At 47.7% G+C, this 19,746-nt stretch overlaps 1 pseudogene; it reads left to right on the top strand.

Annotated features, from left to right (window-relative positions):
- Window positions 1-3,376: 3,376 nt before the first annotated feature.
- LOC134369080 (histone-lysine N-methyltransferase PRDM7-like) lies at window positions 3,377-19,066 on the top strand (annotated as a pseudogene).
- Window positions 19,067-19,746: the final 680 nt, after the last annotated feature.

The following is a 19,746-nucleotide window of genomic DNA, read 5'->3' as shown; positions in this document are numbered from 1 at the left end:
GAGGAACTGTCCTGAGATCACCCCTGCCCGCCTGCTGGCCACACCTGGGGAACGGGATGCTCAGCCGGCACTGGGTCCTTGGCTCACCCAGGCACCAGGTCCACCTTGTTGTGCACTTCCACCATGGAGTCCAGGAGCGGGGCGGGCAGGCCTAGGCCCTGCAGGGCAGACAGCACGCTGGCTTTCTGCAGCTCCGTCTCGGGGTGGCTCACATCCCTCACATGGACAATCAGATCCTGCAGGACGGGCCACACGTCAGAGCTGAGGTGAGTCCGACCCCAACCCCACACCCGTGGATGGCCTGCACGGTCACTGCAGGCCGGTGGGGGCAGGAGCTGCCCCGCGTGCAGTCTCAGACGGGCACCTGAGGACGGGGGCTGCTGAGGCCACCCATCGCCCCTGCGTCCGGATCCCACCCACTACCCGCCGTGACTCGCTTAGGCCACTGCTTGTGTGACACGGGGACCACCACTCGGTGCCTGACTGGTCTCCGGGGCCACAGGTACCTGCTCTGCCCCTCCAGATCCATGGACAAGGTGAGTGCCGGGTGTGACCACCCATCCACTGACACCTCATTCAAAGCTTCCAGCTGTTTAATCCTTCTGAAAAATCTTTAAAACAAAAAAAATTAAATGATTTCATGTTTTAAAGGATGCTTTTCTTCATTTTAAAAGTATCTGTACATAGGTTCCTTATGGAAAGTCTGGAAAACACAGAAGAGAGGAAAATAAAAGCCACGTGTAATCCTGCCACCAGAAACAGGTGCCACTTAGAGATTAGGGTCTTCATGTCTAGGTTTTGGGGTTTGTTTGGATGTTACTTAAGCTTTTAAAAAATCTTTTCACTTTGGAAAACTTTAAGACTTTCAGAAAACTTGCAGATGTTGGAATGGGTAGCCCTTGGCCCTTGGCCACCTTTTCCCACAGTCCACCCGTGATGTGAGTGTAGGCACCTGTCCCATTGGAGGGCCGACACTGTTACATGCTTGTCACTCCTCACCTCGTTTGATTTCACTAGCTTTCCCTGAAGGCCTCCTGCCCCAATGCCCAGAAGAAACAAATACGTAAAGTCCTCACGTCTCAGGCTCCTTGGCTATGACTGCGTGTAGTTCTTCTGCTCCAATGGTTGTAGGATGTCCTCTGTCTGGAGATTTTCTCAGGTTGACACGGGGTTAAGGGTTTTGAGGGTAGACCACAGAGCAGGGTGTCCCCCTCAGCACCTCATGTCAAAGGCACTTGCTGCCAACCTGACCCTCCATTGGGGACGCCAATCCTGGCCACCTGGCTGCAGAGTGTTTGTCAGGTGGGTCCCTGTTCAGTGACTCTCTCCCCAATGATGTCCTTCTTGGAAGATGTCACTAAACACAGCCCACACTTGTGGGAAGGGTCCACCTCTTTGAGAGGTTGGAGCTACATCAGTCACTGTTTTCAGGAGATTTATCTCTTTTCCCCATTGCAGAAACATAATTGAGAAGGAGCTGGAAGTGGCAGGTAGGATCCTCCTCTGGAGCCACCCTATCCCTAACCCTCACCCTAACCCTAACCATTAACCTAACCCTAACTAACCCTCACACTATCCCTCACCCTAAACGTAACCCTCACCCTCACCCTAACCCTCACCCAAAACATAACTCCTAACCCTAACCCCTTTGAGATCCCCTGTGGACAGGACCGCGGGGCAAGGCTACGCTAGTGCTGAGAGCCAGATATGTGCCTCATGACTAGCCTGTAAGGCCGGTCACGACCTGAGAGACTGCTCTTCAGGACTCGAGGCTTCTTGACTGACGCATGCGCAGTACCCAGAGTGGCGAATGCCTGAGGTTTTGGTCAGGATCGTCCACCAGGCGGGAAAGAAGTGGTTCCTATTACTGACAGGTTTAGGTTCCGCCCTACTCCCTGCCCCTTTATCCCCTCCTGATCGCTTATTGTCGGGAGCTCGGATTGGCGGTTTGGTGGTACCGGCGGCTGCGTGGCCATTTCAACGGTCGTCTCCCTCCTGAGAGGATCCGAGCGGGCGCCAGGCCAGGGTGGGCCGCGCGGCAGGAGAAAGCCAGGGAGACTGACAGGAACTCGGGAAGTCTTTGCCGTGCAGTAAGAAACCCTTGTAAACCTTCAGCCCAAGACCTTCAAATTTCAGCCTGGGAAACCCCAGATCCCCTGATCCCCAAGAGACCTCGAATCCGCTAACCTGGACTGACCTTAAACCCCCTCGGCCTGAGACACCGACGCACCTCAGCTTCAGACACCTTCAAATCTACCGTTCACCCACAGGAACGCCAAATCCTCTAATGCTTAGAGCCCAAACACCCTAAGCCTGAGGAATCACAATTCCCCTCAGCCTAAGGCACCCCAACCCCCTCAGCCTGGGAAACCCTAAATACCGCAGCCACAGAGAGACCAATTTTCCCCAACCTTAGAGATCCTGCTCAGCCTGGAAACGTCCGTCAGCTTCAAAGACCCCCAAATAACGTCAGTGTCAGAGAGCCTAATGCCCCCTAATGAGAGACCCCAAATCTCCTTAGCCTGAGAGACCCCGAGTTTCCTCAGCCTCAAAAATGCCACATCCTCTCATCCTGAGAGACCCCAAATTCACTTTACCTGATGAATCCCAAAGCCTCTCAACCTGAGCATCCCAAATCTCTTCAGCACGAAAGACCCAAAATCTTGTCCTGAAAAACCCCAAATAATATCAGCCTGAGAGACCCCAAATCCCCTCGACCTGAGAAACTCCCAGAACCTCAGCCTGAGAGACCCCAAATCTCATTGGCCTTGGAGACCCCCAATCTCCTCAGCCTGAGGGATTGCTGCTCCTTAGAGATCCAGGCTGCTTTACTCCCAGACTTTTCCAGAATCTCCTGGTGGAGATCCCGGAAGCCTTCCTATGAGAAATGTTCATTTCCTCTCGCTGGAGGAGTGCCCCGCTGGTCAGTGTAACCTGAGTCCCACCAGTCAGGGGCCCTCAAGGTCTCCATGGGACTCCCCTAGCCCTCACACCTCAGGAATCCCCTTGAAGACCCCTAGCCTTGACCCTCAGTCACCTTTGCCACCCTTCCTCAGATGCATCAAGATGCAGGGGAACTGAAACAAAACAGCTTACATTAGGTGGTCTGTGATGGCCAGCAGAGACCCCCCCATCCCGTCAATAGCCCCCAGACCTCCCCAACGCCCTCCAGTCCTTGCAGGGTCCCCACATCTTCCTGGTCTGGACACCCTGGCCAAGTGGAGAAGACAGAGCCTGGCTCTGGGCAGTGGTCTGGGCTGTGGCCCCCTCTCAACAACCTCTCTTTCCACAGGAGCTTTGGACTTGCAGCTGGGAGACTCACGGGACCTTCTCTACCTTGGAGGTGGAGCAGGGCCTGCCATCCTGTCCCGGCACCATGAGCTCAAACAGCTCCCCGGAGGAGAACCCTGAGGGAGATGCAGGGAGAACAGGGCGGAAGCCCATGGTGAGAGGTGGGGGAAGTCGAGCGAAGCTCCAAGCAGGATTTGTACGAAGGATGGAGAGGGGGTACTAGTGACAAGCAGCTGGTGTCTGGAGGGCCACAGACTTGTGGCCTGCAACTCTGTGTGACCCTGGCTGTGCATGTGCATGCAATGGGGACAATTGGTCCTGTCTGGGACATGAGGGAGAAAAGGAGACAAGAATCAAACTCTCTGTGTTGGGGAGAGCTAGGAAAATGCTGTGTTCTCTCAAACAGAACACAATCTGGGGAGGGAGGTAATGAACATCTTTATCCTTGTTTCACAGAGACCACCCCAAGACCCCAGCCTATGTTCTGATTGTTAAGATTACAAGGCAGAAGGAAAGGCCCCACTCGATCTTGTGATGTGTGCAGTAAATCACTGATGAACTATGTTATTTTCTCTAGGCTAAAGATGCTTCCAAAGACATTCCCATATACTTCTCCAAGGAAGAATGGGCAGAGATGGGAGAACTGGAGAAAATTCACTATAGGAATGTGAGAAGGAACGATAATGTGCTGATTAATTTAGGTAACTTCAAGTGCTGGTTGCAGACCGGCCTGCGAAATATAAAACAGGTCTTCTGTCCCCGTGTTATTTTGGCTCTCTCTTAGGCAGCTGCATGGGCCCACAGTTCCCTTCTGTATGGAGAGAAATCTGGAGGGGAAATTTTGTTCTTCTTAATTTTTTTTTTTTTTTTTTTTTTTTGTCAGTGCACAGCCGAGTATCGGCACTAGTCATGCAGAGCTCACATCTTGACCTTGTTCAAGACTCTCCCAGCACGCGCTGAGCCACACTGGCTTTGTGGTGCTTTCCATTGCCACCACCCTTTGTTCCTCCTCTCACCACTTCCCTTTTAGGACAAAGATTTGGCTTCTTTCCAGGTGTCGGAGCCTCTCAACCAGCTTTCCTGTGTCACCAAAGGCAGACCAAGCACCAAGTGGATGACACTGAGGATTCTGATGAAGAATGGACACCTCGACAGAAAGGTGAGGGGCCAGGAGGAATTAGAGGTGACCTCCTGAAACCATCCTGGGTTGATGTCTCGGCTTTATCTCAGGAGTTAACAAAGGAGACCATGTTCTCTCAAAAGCGTAAATGTTCAACAAACAAGCAAGGTGCAATACATTATATTCAGTAAGAGGCTATTCATATAAAGGTTTTAAACCTGTAAATTAATTACATATTTTATTTACAGATACAGTAATAAGTGCTAAACGTATAAAAATCTGAATGTGAGTAAGAAATACCAAACTCAGAAGTTATTATCACAAGAGAAGGAGGAAGGGCTGGCAGGTGGCTTCACTGCGTCATAGTTAGCTCTTTTGTCTGTTTTATGTCTATTTTTGAATTTTGAAATAAAAAGTCGAAATGAAAACATTTCCATCAGCTGTGTCCGAATGTTGAAATAGGACTGGATGGTGATGGATTTATAGGATTTCCAGCATTATTCTCCACACTGTTCTATATGTTTAAAGTTTATCATTCTTTAAAGTAATAAAAGAAAGACTGGTTTTGCTAGACATTGTTAATTAATCAGCGGGAAATTAACTAAACTTTCATTGAACTGTAAATCCACCAAAAAGCTTTCTAACCCTAATGTCTTAATAGGTCAGTCATTGGATCAATGGTCTTAGAAGAAGACATGACTAACCCCATGGTTTGTCATACATCGTTATCTGCACTCAGTTGATCCCCACCTTAGTCACTTTATCGTCTCTTATCGAGAAATCTTGTGGGATTTCTACAAGAATTTTTTTTTTTCCTTTTGAGATTTCTTATGAGAAATCACACAACGGCAACTTACCCTTCCTAACAATTTTTGAGTGTTTGATATGATTAACTATATACACACTGATGTGCAAGAAACTGCTAGAACTTTTTCATCTTGCATGACTAAAGCTACACCCGTTGAACAACAACACACCATTTCCTCCTGCCCCAGTTCTTGGCAACAATTCTACTTTGTTTCTATGAATTTGATTACTTTAGATACCTCATATAAGTGAACCATGCCATATTTGTCTTATTGTGACTGGCTTCTTTAACTTATCAAAATGTCTTCAAGGTTTGTCCACGTCATAGCACTGGCAGGGTTTCTTTATGTTCTAAGGCTGAATAATAGCCCATTGTATTTATATACCACATTTTCTATATCTATTCACTTGTTGATGGATATTTAGGTTGCTTCCACCTCTTGGTGGGAATCTCTCTCTTCCTCTTCTTGTAAAAGCACTATTCCCATCATGAGGGCCCCACCCTCATGAACTCATCTAACCCTAATTACTTCCCCAAAGCTCCATCTCCCAATGTTATCACACCAGGAATTAGAATTTCAACATATGAATTTTGGAGGAGCAAAATCCAGTCATAGCACCCATTTTTTAACTGAGTTTTTTTTGTTGTTGAGTTGTAGGAGTTCTTTAGATATTCTAGGTATTAACCCTTTTTCAGACATATGGTTTGCAAATATTTTCTCTCATTCTGTAGGTCGCCTTTTCACTCCACTGATTTTTTCTTTCAGTGCTCAGAAGTTTTCAGGCTTTACATAGTCTCTTTGTCTATTTTTGCTTTTGTCACTGATGCTTTTGGTGTCATTTCCAAGGAATCATGGCCAAATTCGATTTCTTGAAGCTTTCTCCTATGTCTTCTTCTTGGAGTTTTATACTTTTGGGTGTTAGATTAAGGTCTTTAATCTATTTTGATGTTATTCTTGTATGTAGTGTAAGATAAGGGTCAATCTCCATTCTTTTGCATATGGCGATCCACTTTTCGCCATACCCTCTCTTGAAGAGACTGTCCTTTCCTCCATTGTGTGCTTTTGTTTAGCGTTTTTCCATGAAAGTTAAGCCAATTCATTTTTTAAAAGATAAATGTAATGGAAACCTTGTGAACACAAGAAGAAGCAGAGATGAGGTTTGGTGTTGTTTTCTTTGCTTTGTCGTGGGTGACCATTTACCTCAGTTGGTGAGAGTGTGGTGTTAACACCAAGATACAGGGTTCTATTTAAAAGAAAAAAAAAACATTTTAAGAAAATTAGCAATGCCTCCAATAGAAGCAAAGGTCTTAATGTTACTTCAGAAACCGTTTTCAAATCACCCGTGGATAATACTTGGAATTGTCACTCTAGTTCAGAATTCTCTGTCCCTGATGAGAATCTTCTGAGCTGGGAAATATTTACCGACCAAAACACTGATTTCTCATCACCTTTTAGTCAAACCTCCTCGGGCGGCCTTCAGAGTGGGACAGAGTAAACACCAGAAGGTGAGTAACTGAAAAATCCTATCGACAAGTCAATCTTCCTCATGGAAGATCCAAACACATGGAAGGGAAGGAGAATGTGCAGAGTATCCTAGGACTGCTGCCTTTCTTTTCTGATCTCTTCAGCACAATGTCTGACACATCATTTTAAGAGTTAATAAGAAGAGCAACAATAATCACTACCACTCGTTTTATTTTTGCAATATTTCAGACTTTATTTTAAGCATTTTACATGAACAAACTCACTCAAACCTTACAACTATAACTATAACCATTTTGTGGATGAAAAAACTGAGCTACAGAAATGTTTGAGATCACAGTCAGTAGTGGTTCAGTCTAATCCAATACTCCTTCATTCTCTAAAGTACTTACAAGCTCATTAAAACTTTCGTGTTTTGTAAAGTTCATGCTGCCTTACCCGGACACCTTTACATTATTCATCGGACTGATTATTTCAACCTAATTCTTGTCTGCTGTGCTAAGTGAGAGATAGGCTAAGACACTCTGAGGGAAACTTGCAAATATACCGTCAATTTGCACTGCGCACGGTCCCAGAGGAAGATGGAGAAAGTTCCTACTCTCTCACAAGGGATGCATTCAGATGTGAGAAAGTTGCTCCAGGCCCTGAGAAGTTTGAGGTTTGACTGAGAAACAACAGATAGGAAAATGACTTAGCACTTCATGTACTTTACACTATCCAGTAGAAATGCATCCTGGTACTGATTTTAAACTCTCCTCCCTGTAGGAAGAAGTAACTACTCCTTTCTCTGGGCCCAAATTAGGCAAATGTCATGCTGTTTCGAATCATTTATTTAGCCTGCTGCTTCTGTATTGTGAGCTCTTTGAGAGCATGGTCCATACCCGATTTTTCTCAGGAGTCCCAGGTGAGGCTTAGAGCCCGTGAGGGCCCCCTGAATGTTTTCTGAATGATTCCAAGTTTTGCAAATTAAAATACGTGTAACAGGGTCAAGTAATGCTGAAGATAATATCTTTGAATTAGATTTCAACTGTAGAGATGGTTGAGGAGGTAAATCGATGTCAGGACTATAAGAGAAATTATTAATCTCATGTTTGCACTGTATTTAACAACTCGCAAAACACTTTGGTGAACATTATTGCATTTCATGTTCACTATACCATTAAGAATGAGAATGCATGCCAATTTGTGGATCAGAAAGCTGAGTAGAATTAACTAATAGTACACCCTTCCTTAAGTAGAATTGGTACAGGAACCAGTTCATTCAATTCCAAAGTTAAATATTCCTTCCAGGTTATGGCAGTTTGCAACTCTTAGCATCACTTTCTTAGTTGTCTGCATACATTTATACCAACTGTTTCTTCTCCTCCCAACCTCACTGTTCATTTTCTAGATGTGTGTTGTACCCTCTGTGCTTTTCTACATTTCTCTTTCCATCAAAAGTCTACTAGTTCATAGAAGATCCCCTCTTTTTCTCTATAAGCCCCTACCTCCTTCTTTCACAGACCTGGTTGAGTCTCCTGCTAGTATTCCAAAATATTCTCCCTCCCTCACTCTCACGTATATAGAGAAAGTTGAAAAAAAAGAGCCTTAAGACATGGGTTCTAGTCCTGGAGTCACTACCCAATCAGGCCTTTCCTTTTCTCTCTGGTATTCAGACACTCCAGGTTTTTCAAGGGACTGTTGAACAAAACTCCTACATGTGAAAACATGTTGCAAGCCCTAAGAAACTAAATAAATGTATGTTGGTTTTTAATATGTGACTCTCACATTAAAGGGAATGTCCAGGGCACTGTTAAGTAATGAATCTAGTTTGAAGAAATTGCCCGGAACAACAGATTTCCTGAACACAAGTGACTCAGAGAAGGCCCAGAAACGAGTGTCCCCTCCTGCAGAAGCAAGTACCTCCAGACGGCACTCTAGACAAAAATTGGGTAAGAGAAAATAATTTGGGGACTTTATCCCCTCTAGGTCCTTTAGAAAAGTTGGTGAGTATGGTCTAGATATGTGGCGTAGACTTTCAATAGGCCTGCACTTAAGCTGGACTATGCTGAGACCAGAAGTTAGGTACTGTACTGAATAGCATGTGGGAACACCAACTCTGAAGTCACACGCTTGTTTTAATCCACGCAGAATCATTAGGGCCTTGGGCAGACATTATAAATTCTCTGCACTCCTTAAAGCTAATCTGTAAAATGAAGATAAACACATATAGCTCATATATGTTTTTAAAGCATTAAATTAAATATAAAAGAACTGATACATACAACTGTGATAATAGAGACCACATTTTCTTATTGTACATCCATGCCTTTGTTCCATGCCTAATATGTAATGCACCCTCAACAAATATTTTGTGGATAAATAAATGCATGAATGAACTGTTTTGTAAGTAGAAAGTTTGGGAGGTTCAATCTGATCATGGGAATCCAGAAACTAAAATTGACTTATGCATCTGTACTCACTGTGGAGTCTTAGTCTCTCTGAAATAATAGTTAAGTGGTACTGAAGGGGTGGGGAGCCAGAGTATGTAGAAGGATAGATAATAATTTGATGGTAAGAGATTTCACATCTTCTGAAAAAACAGAAACAAACACTCCAGACTCCTAACTTCACTCACTTACTCTTCTCCAATGTAGAACTCGAGAGAAAGGAGATTGAAGTGAAGGTGTACAGCCTGCGAGAAAGAAAGGGTCGGTCATACAAAGAGGTCGATGAGCCTCAGGATGATGACTACCTGTGTAAGTGACCCTTTTGGCCCACTCATGGAGAAGGCTATATCCCGGTAGAATAATTTTATCTTGTTGTTTGACCCCAAATCATTCCTTTACTCTGGTGGCTTGGGATACAGGATTGAGGCTAAATTATGTAACTGCTGGGCTCTTTCTGAAGCTCTTTATATCCAGGAACATGCACTATACTTTTCCAAATCCCTGCTGCTCTCGCCTCCAGATTGTGAGAAATGCCAGGACTTCTTCATCGACAGCTGTGTGGCTCATGGTCCCCCTACATTTGTAAAGGACAGTGCAGTGGACAAGGGGCATCCCAACCGCTCAACCCTCACTTTGCCCCCTGGGCTGAGAATTGGGCCGTCGGCATCCCTGAGGCCGGGCTTGGAGTATGGAATGAGGCATCCGATCTTCCACTGGGTCTGCACTTTGGCCCCTTTGAGGGCCAGATCACAGAAGATGAAGAGGCAGCCAACAGTGGCTACTCCTGGATGGTGAAAAGGGCCTATCTTACCCCATCTTCTGGCTTCCTATATCCCTTCTGTGCCTTTGGTGGGACATCACCTTCTACATGCTAGAACATGGATACTGGCAACATGGTTAGCTCTGTGTACTTAGTGGTCTTTGCATGAACCTGGAACTCCTATTTAAAGGTCAGAGGGTGAGCCGGAGAAAAGTGGCACAGAGACAGAAAAAGTGCATTCTCCCTATGGGGCCTCAGCTCTGACTGGACAAATCAACTCAGATGTGTAGATGATGCTGAGGAGTACACAGCATGTGCCACCATTGGCGGCTGAATCCATGCAGGCTCAAAATGCATCGATGACAGTACAATAAAATAATTCTGATTATTACCTGCCCCTCAACCCCAAAATGACTAACTTATTTTTCTGAAACTCAGATCACCAAGGGGAGAAACTGCTATGAGTATGTGGATGGAAAGGACAAATCTCGGGCCAACTGGATGAGGTAAGGCCAATAGGTTTCGGGTTCCAGCAGGGACACTCATCTCTCTCAAGCTCGGCTTCTTTCCTCCTCAGCATGCCTCCCTCGATGGTTTTTACACTCTCTGTTCTCCTTACAATGTTCTTTCATATTATGAACATCCAGGAAAAAGAGATAAAATATAAATATTACCATTTCTTTTATGAAAAAACTAAATCTCTATGATAGACAAAATTGGGGCACCAGAATAAACGCTGAGGAGCCTAGATTCATTGGGGATGCTGGATTCGCACTTTAATTGATCTAATCAGCATTTATTAAGCACTTACTATATTCTTGTTTAGAAAATGGAGTACATCACATGAACAGATCACACAACCCATGCCCTCGTGGAGGACTATTGCGCGGAGATGTGAAACATTTGATTATAGGAGAAGTACACAAGGCCAAGACAATGTAAAACAAGGGAACTTTAATCTGTGAGGGCAGGAAATCTTGCCAGCTTCAATGAAATTAAAACCTGAAGCCTGAGAAGTGAGCTGCAGGGTGGTCACGGGCCTCTGTGCTGCATGGACCAGCCCCTTTCCATGAGGGACTCTCATTTTATTAGAAGATAAGAATATGGACATGCTGTTATTATTCTGTATTTCCATGCTAGTACAAAGGGACCTCTAAGTTTCTATGGGAACCCAGGGAGGCAGGTGAATGGCACCTAGGTAATCTATGGGAGATTAGAGAAAGGTCTCTTAAAAGAAGATAGACTTGGGGTGAGTAAAGAATGATGTGTGCTAATCCAGAAGCGGAGTACATGATTGATCAAACACCAAATTCTGTGCTATGAGCAGAAATCGATTCAGAGTTTAGAGAAGTGAGAAGTCAGTGTTTTATGGCCAATCAAGGTGGAGGTAAGTCTGTAATTGGGCTTTGAAGAATGGATAAGTAGGCAAGGGGGGGAAAAGCATTCCAGGCAGGATGAGCACCATAAGCAGGACTTGGAGAAAGAGGCTTAGGTATGAACAGCAGGTTCCTGGAGGAGGGTAACGGCAAGGCCCGTCACAGCATGGGGGCCTTGACCATCTGGTGACAAGCCCAACATGGCCCTGGCAGGTAGTGGAGACTCACTGCCTGTTATTTTCTGTCCCTTTGTCTGCCTCAACCCCAGGTATGTGAACTGTGCCCGGGATGATGAGGAGCAGAACCTGGTGGCCTTTCAATACCACGGGCAGATCTTCTATCGAACTTGCCAGGTCATCAGGCCGGGCTGTGAACTGCTGGTCTGGTACGGGGATGAATATGGCCAGGAGCTGGGTATCAAGCGGGACAGCAAGTGGAAGAAAGAGCTCACAGCAGGGAGAGGTGGGCACCACTATTATTCTTTAAATAGAACAGAAGAGAAAGAATTCTCCTTGGGAATTTTCATGGTACAACTCTTAAGTAGAGTAAAATGCAGTCGAAAGATGGAAAAATTTCAAATCAGGTGCTTCTGAAATTAAGGATTCATTTCATTTGCCTTTGACTCTTAGGGACAATTTATATTTTGAAATTTCTGTTCTTATTTTATTTTTTTAACTTCTTTATATGAAAAATATATAACAACATATAGTCCTGACGGGCTTAGAGACAAAGAACAAGTCTCAAGCACCTACCAGCTCTTTTATCAAGGCAGTTTCATCTGGCTCTTTTAATTGTTTCTTAATTTCTTCCATATTCCTAAATAACATTCATATGTTGTTTTTCATTCATTCATTATTTCAATTAGTTGTCACGTGAATTCCTACTCTGTGCCAGACAATGTTCCAGGAACAGGAAATACACACAGAACAGGATGATCAGAATATGTGCTCTTGAGCAGCTGACACGTGAATTAAGGAAACACGCAGACACGCACAGGCATGTGCATATCAGACAGTGATTCGTGCTTTCAAGACAACTAATCCAGAAAAGAGCCTAGAGATCATCATGAGGGGAGGGAGGGTGTGACAAGGGACGGTCAGGGAAGGTTCTTCTCAGGACATAACATTTGAGAGGTGCAGAGTTGTGGGCAAAGGACTCCAGGCAGAGGGAGCAGCTCGTGCAACAGCCCTGAGGCAGGAGAGAGTGAGGGTGTTTGAGAAATGGCTGAGACCACCCAGGTGAAGGAAGCAGAGAAGAGAGCAGAGGTCAGAGAGATACACAGAAGCCTGGACATGTAGTGCCCATGATTCCTGCCCAGAAACTGGGGATTTTCCTAAGATGGAAACAATTGTGGAGTTTTGGTTAATTTTCAGAAAATAAACTGCAGTGGGTAATCCCATCAGAGTCCACTTTAGACTCCAGGTAAGAGAGGATGGTGGTTTGGATAAAGGTGGGAGTCAGGAGGTAAGAAGTCTGATTAGGGATATAATTAAAACAGAACTTTCTATTAAATTTGAAATGGCCTAAGACTGAATGAAATAACTCAAGTAGGAATATTTGGCGTGTCACCCAAGGAAGGACATATTTTCATTTTATGATTTGTGGACAGAGAGAGAAGCAATTCACAATCTAGTTTAGGCAGCAGGAACCAGAGTCGTTTACTCAAGGGGGACTGGACCACTCTGAATCCCACTTCCTGATGGAGAACCAGGTACACAAGAGTACTCAATTAAATGTCTTTGACGGGGGAAACTCAAATTCAGTGTTCTGTAACCACTACTCTACACTGCCTTCTACATTTGTGCATCTACAGAAGAAGTGGTTCCTGACTTTATAGATCCCTTTCCCCTCATAAGAAAAGTCACTAAGGATGAGTCCATCCATAACAGCCCCTTTTCGTTTTGCTATAACACAATACCTGCGACTGGATAGTTTATAAAGAACAGAGGTTTATTTGGCTTATGATACTGGGACAGCTGCATCTGGCATGAGCCTCAGGCTGCTTCTACTCATGGTGGAAAGTGGCAGGCAGCTGGCAGGTACAAGCGGCAAGAGGAAGCATGAGAAAGAGAGATGGGGGAGGTGGTAGGGTCTTTTAAACAACCAGCTCTCGTGGGAACTAATAGAGTGAGAACTCACTCACTACTGCCACCTTCCAGGGAGAACATTAATTCATTCATGAGGGATCTTCCCCCCATGACTCAAACAGCTCCCAACACTGCCATATTGGGGATCAGAATTTCACATGAGTTTTGAGGGTTCAACACATCCAAAATCTATCACCATCTATGTAATCCAAAGTCAGTTATTATTTCTCAGTAGAATAAAATAGCTGCAGATGCTCTATCAGGAAAAGTACCCAGAGATTAGGGGGAGAAGACGATATGATATGACCCAGAAGATACTTGTAGTGTGTGTGGCAAAGTCACTGCAGTTCCTTCTGTATAAAGACTGAAGCTGCCTCTGATGCTACTGAAGGTCCCTGGTTTGGCTGATACATAGACAAGGCCCTTGACCTAGGATTTCTGGGTTTCTGAGGAAGATGTAGAGAACAAAAATGGAATGAAAAAAGACTATAAAGGAACACTCGGTGGGAGACAGCAGGCGTTACCACATGAGGAATGATTAGGGGAGCAGGCCTTACCATACAACAAAGCAGATGTCCCAGACAGTGTTGTCTACATCTCGCCTAACCAAAAATTTCCTCTTTCAGCAGAACAAAAGCCAGAGATCCACCCATGTTCTTCAAGCCCTCTGGCCTTCTCCAGTCAGAAATTCCTCAGGCAACATGTGGAACACAATCACTCCTCTCAGACCTTCCCAGGGACATCTGCAAGAGAACTTCTCCAGCCAGGGAATCTCCATCCAGTTGGTCAGAATCAGGAGCAGCAACGTTCTGATCCACACAGCTGGAATGACAAGGCTGAAGGTCAAGGGGTCAAAGAAGGGTCCAACCCCTTATATAAAAGGACAAAGCAGAGGAGAATTTCAAACACATTTTCCAGCCCACCCAAAGGACTAATGGGGAGTTCTCAAGAAGAGTCCAGAACAGGCCAGAAAGTGCATCCAGAGGACACAGGCAAATTATTTGTGGGGTTAGGAATCTCAAGAATTGCAAAAGTCAAGTGTGGAGAGTGTGGGAGAGGCTTCAGTAACAAGTCAGGCCTCATCCTACACCAGAGGACACACACAAGGGAGAAGCCCCAGCAATAAAACCACATCTCAACAGAGAGAGAGGTGGCCACCACACACCTCCACGCCCCAGCACTGAGGGGGCTTCAGAGAACGTCTTTTGACCTCTTGCCTTCCCCAGGAGTGTCGAAAAAGATGTAAGCGATCAAACACACCCTCCAATTTCATGACCAGAGACGAGGCAGAAAATGTGCGGGGGCCGGGATTCCTTTAGGGTTCACGGGCTATGGACAGGTACAGATCCCCTCCATGTCCCACATGGCACCCCTCTATGTTCTTCTGGCCTCCTTTTCCAATAAACGTTGTTCCCACACAAACCTACAGCACGGGCAGTGTACCTCGTCCCCAGTTCCGAAGGCGAGAGAGTCCGGGAGGCCACGGGAACTCAGACTCTCAGCCGGGTCTCACGGGAACCAAGTCCCACTTAAATCACCTCCTGGGCCCAGGGAGAGAACCAGGGGAGGAGATGGAGACAGGGATGGGTCGGGAGGGGACCACCCCCACCAGCACCCCATGGTCTCTCCCGTTACCCCCATCTCTGTAGCCTCAGAGGCGAAAGCCAGACACAGACACGAGTGGGAACTCAAGAGAAAAGGAAAAGGAGTCAGGAAACCAGTTGGCCAAGGCCCCAACTTCTTCTCTATGGGTCCAGTCATCAGGTTGGGTATCAGGTATCATAGCAGAGGGGGCAATTGCAGCCCCAGGATCTGGGGCACGTTTACAGAGCAGGGCTTCAGTGGTGGGGTGGTCCCAAACCCTTTAATGACAGAGCCCTCACCAGCTGTGGGCTCTTGGTCCCTCCTCCTCCAGCTCCGGGAAACAGTGTAAGGGGGGGCGGGGGTAGACTGCTGGGATCTGGGTTTGAGGCTGCCCTACATATAATCAGGGTATGCTCCTGCGTAGGTCCTCTCCCCCAGTCCCAAAATTTCCACCTGTAAAATTAAGTCTCTGAAATGGGGGAGAGGGAGGCAGGGCCTAGAAAAGGGAAGGAGTCATGGGACAAGTCTGCCTGGGCGGGGACTCAGGAGGAGAATCCTCTAGGAGGTCGTAGATGGATAGAGTCATGGGAGTAACATTTTGGGGACTCCACTGTGACCTGTCTGAAGCTGGGGAACACCGGACGGGGTATAAAAGGCTGGTATCCAGGGCCAGGGTTCCACAGAAGAGCTGGGGGGAGATGGGGATGGCACTACACCCCCTGCTCCTCCTCCTGTCCCTGTCCCCTCTTGGGAGTGAGCCCTCACACAGAGAAGAAAACCAGGTCACTGCACAGACTGAGTGTGTCTTCAGCGGGAGGCCGGCGGGCACAGGGGAGAAAGCTGATGATCCTGTGCCAGGTGGGCTCTGAGCTTCGGGGGCACTGCCTGGCCTGGGTGCCCCACGTGACTCAAGGCCCTGTCTAGGCACAACTCAAGGGAGCTAGGTGGGCAGGACACAGGCCCAGACTTGAAGTCCTGTGCCCCTTAGGGCTGTGACTGTCATACAGCATTCAACGTGGGAGCCAATTTCTGATCAGACTCTGCTGTTGAGAGAGAGACAGAGAGGTGGTGAGTTCACAGAAAAAGCCAGGCAGACCTGGAGTTGGCAAGTGCATCACAAGCAATGAAGTTGTGATGAAACCCAGAGTCGCAAAAACAGCATTTAAGTCCTCTAAGAAAAGTGCCAAAAGTCATCCCTGCAGAAGTGTTGTGGCTGTCCTGCTGTGCTCAGAATGCTGAGGAAGGAAATCAAAGGTTGCCGAAACATCCACTTGCTGGTTCAGGGTTACAGGATTTAAACAACATGCTGGAGACTGACTGCATTGGATACATCACAAGGTCATATGGGGAATCTTAAACAAAATGCTGGAGCCAATTCGGATCCTAGAAAAATGCGACTGAGTAGAGGAAGCGCTTGCCTGGGCCCTTTCAAGGTAAGGAAGTGTTTGAGGTAACCTGAGAAGCAACCCTAAACACAACCATGATATCCAGCCCTAAACCTCGAAGCGTAATCCTAACACTAACCCCTGCAATACTGGCCTCCCTGTCCCTGCAGTTCCCATCAACAGAACCCACCCCCTGGGGTCTTGGGGTGGGGCTCGGGGCCACACAGCTCTGGAGCTGAAACCATTTCTCAAAACTCCTGTATCTTGCTTTCCAACCGGGAATCACAACCCTGTCTACATTGCCTATTTCCTTTCAGTAGACGAGGGTGGAAGCCAGACTGAGAAGGGGCCTGCACATGGATCACAGGTAGCCCTGAACCCTATGAAGACCACATAAGAATTTCAAATCAACTTGCCAGAATGAAAAAAGAAGCATCCCCAGAGCGCCTGAAGTGAAGCCAGGGATGGCAGTCACAGGACCATGCCGGGTGTTGGGATTGAGGTGTCTGGGCACCCACATTCCCCTGGGTGGATCTTGTCACCACAATCTACCCGTTGTCCAATCTGACCCTCAGCAATGTACCCATGGTGCCCGGAGGTGGGCAGGAACCATCACACATCTCAGAATTCACCCCAGTGTCCCCCAGCTGATGACTTTCAGAGAGCTGACACTGAGCACATCTGCCTGACCTTGTCCTAAACTCCATGTGTGTCAACCCACATAAACTCAGAAGCAGCCAGTGACATCGATAATACTGTGATAGATGGAAAAGAACAAGAGAGCAGAGTTTGATTGTGTGAGATATACAGTGATAGATATAAAGTGAGATATATATATATAGTGAGGAATTCATATAGTGAGGGATATATAGTGAGAGATATATATAGTGAGAGAAATATATAGTGACATAGTTATAGTGAGATATTCATATGGTGAGAGATACATACAGTGAGCTATATGTGCTGAGATATTTATATAGTAAGATATTCATATAATGAGAGAATTATCCAGTGAGAGATACAGAGTGATATATTTGTACATAAGCACACTATTATAAAAATCTCCATTTCTTGGCAAATTACCCAAGAACTCAGCCAATATGTGGCAAAATTTAGTCACAGACCCTGGTGTATTAGCCCATTTTTGTGTTGCTATAACAGAAATACCTGAGACTGGGTAATTTATAAAGAACAGAGGTTTATTTGGCTCAGGATACTGGGACAGCTGCATCTGACGCGGGCCTCATGCTCCTTCTACTCAAGGCGGAAAGTGGCAGGCAGCCGGTGGGTACAAGCAGATCACATGGTGAGAAGCAAGAGAGAGAGAGAGAGAGACAGACAGAGAGATAGACAGACAGACAGACAGACAGACTCTTTCTCTCTTCTTTTAAAGCCCTCAGAACCACACGCCTGACCACCATTATTAATCCATTCACTACTGCACGGTCCTACAATCCAATCACCTCTTTAAGGCTCCTCCTTTCAATTATCCTAATAGGATTTCTCACCCTCTTAACAGTCACAGTGGGGGCCAAGTTTCTAATACATAAAACTTGGGGGACACAATTCAAGCTGCAATGAGTTTTGGGGGGGCACGATTCAATCCGCTACACCTGGCGTCGTGGCTCAAGCTCTGCTCAGGTAGCCCCTGTCCGGTGATGGCAGATCCCCTGGACTGCTGACGCCCTGCACGCTCGGCTTCCCACCTGCTGACAGGCTCCATCTGGCTCGCGGAGAGGGTGAAGGATGCAGTCAGAAGGGGGACACTCGGGAACCAGCTAAAGTAGGGGCAAACCTCCTGTCTGCCAGCTGCCCACTTCCTACACCTGCACCCCAGCTGTCACTCTGCGGCACCTACACCTGCGCCTCAGCTGTCGCTCTGCAGGACCTACACCTGCACCCCACCCTCAGGCTGCCATCTGAGCCGAATGCTGGCGGATGGGACCGAGCGGAGCCGGACGGTGGCGAGTAAAGTCGAGCGGTGGCGGGTAGAGCCGAGCGGTGGCGGGTGGGCCGGATGGAGCCCAGTGAAGCCGAGCGGTGACGGGTGTGGCGGGTGTGGCGGGTGTGGCGGGTGTGGCTGGTGAGCCGGGTGGCGCCAGCAGAGAGCGGGGCGTTGGACGGGGGTAGCGGCGCGGCTGCTGGGCCCCGGCGAGCAGGTGGCCTGGGGCGCGCGGCGGTGCCCGGGCGCTGGGAGGCTCACGGCGGCCGTCGCGCAGCCTCTGGCAGAGCCTGGCCCTGGGCGGCACCCCGGTTGCCCCTTTCGCTACTTGGCTCCCTCCCCGTCCTGATTCCCGCCCCGGACCGCGCCTGGCGCACGTCCCCGGGGCTCACGCTGCGGTGCGGCTGCGAGCCCCTGGCTCCCGGGCTCCAGGCTTCACCGCCCCACAGCTGTGTGGACCCGGCCCGCAGGGTCCAGAGACGGGCCGCACGCACCGCGACCCAAGGTCCGCTGCTCCGCCCGTCGGTCAGGAGGGCTCTCGCGGACACCTGCTCTCTGCCGTGTGGCCACCCGAGTATGGATGGACACGACGCCCTCACAGCCGCGCTCCCTCTGGGACCATTAGTCCTACTCGCTGCTGCAGCCCGAGGGTCCCCTGGCCCTGGACAGCCCCGGGATGATCCCTCGCCAGGACGCCTTTCTGCTGCCTGCGCCATCCTGGGCTGGGGACTGACCTCCCTGGCCATGCCACTGACCCCTGTGAGCGCCCAGCCACGGCGCCTCGCAAGCTGCATGGCTTAAGGTTGGGGCCCAACCCAAGTGGGGCCCATCTAAGCCCATCTCTCAGTGCACCCGTCAGTATCTCTCTCTAAGGAATAATCTTTATTGTGGTGAAACATTCGTAACATAGAACTGACCATCATGACCATCTAAGTGTCCAGGTCAGGGGTATTGAGCACGTTCACACTGCTGTGCAAACATCACCACTGTCTCTCTCCAGAATTCTCTCATCTCCCAGACTGAGACTCTGCACCCACTAAACACCAACTCCCACAGTGCTGGGCTGGCAGCAGCCAGTGGAAATCTGCCCCGTGGGAATCTGATCACCCTGGATCCCAGTCTCTCCGCAGCTGGACTTGTGGTGAGGCTGTCGCACGGAAAAGGAAACAGAACGCCCAAATGAGAATTTTAAAAGGGGGTCTTTACCGGCAACTGTCTCTCCAGATATTCTGGTAAGAGAAGAGCCCTGAGTTTAAATTGAAAGGGTCTATTAAAGGCACATAGTCACACAGGCAAGAAAATCATATAGTCACACACGTTTCCTCCTAGTGTGAGGAGGGAGAGGGTTTCGCGAGGCCTCCTGCCAGCTGGTTACAGAAGCCAAGACAAGCCAGTTAATCACTTAGGGACAGCAAAAACTTCCACAGGGCGGTTTCCTCCTCAGGTTGTCTAGATACATCCAGATACAGCCCTTGGTTTTA

The sequence above is a fragment of the Cynocephalus volans genome, unplaced genomic scaffold (assembly GCF_027409185.1).
Source record: "Cynocephalus volans isolate mCynVol1 unplaced genomic scaffold, mCynVol1.pri scaffold_35, whole genome shotgun sequence".
NCBI lineage: Eukaryota > Metazoa > Chordata > Mammalia > Dermoptera > Cynocephalidae > Cynocephalus > Cynocephalus volans.
This window is presented reverse-complemented; position numbering and strand designations above follow the sequence as displayed.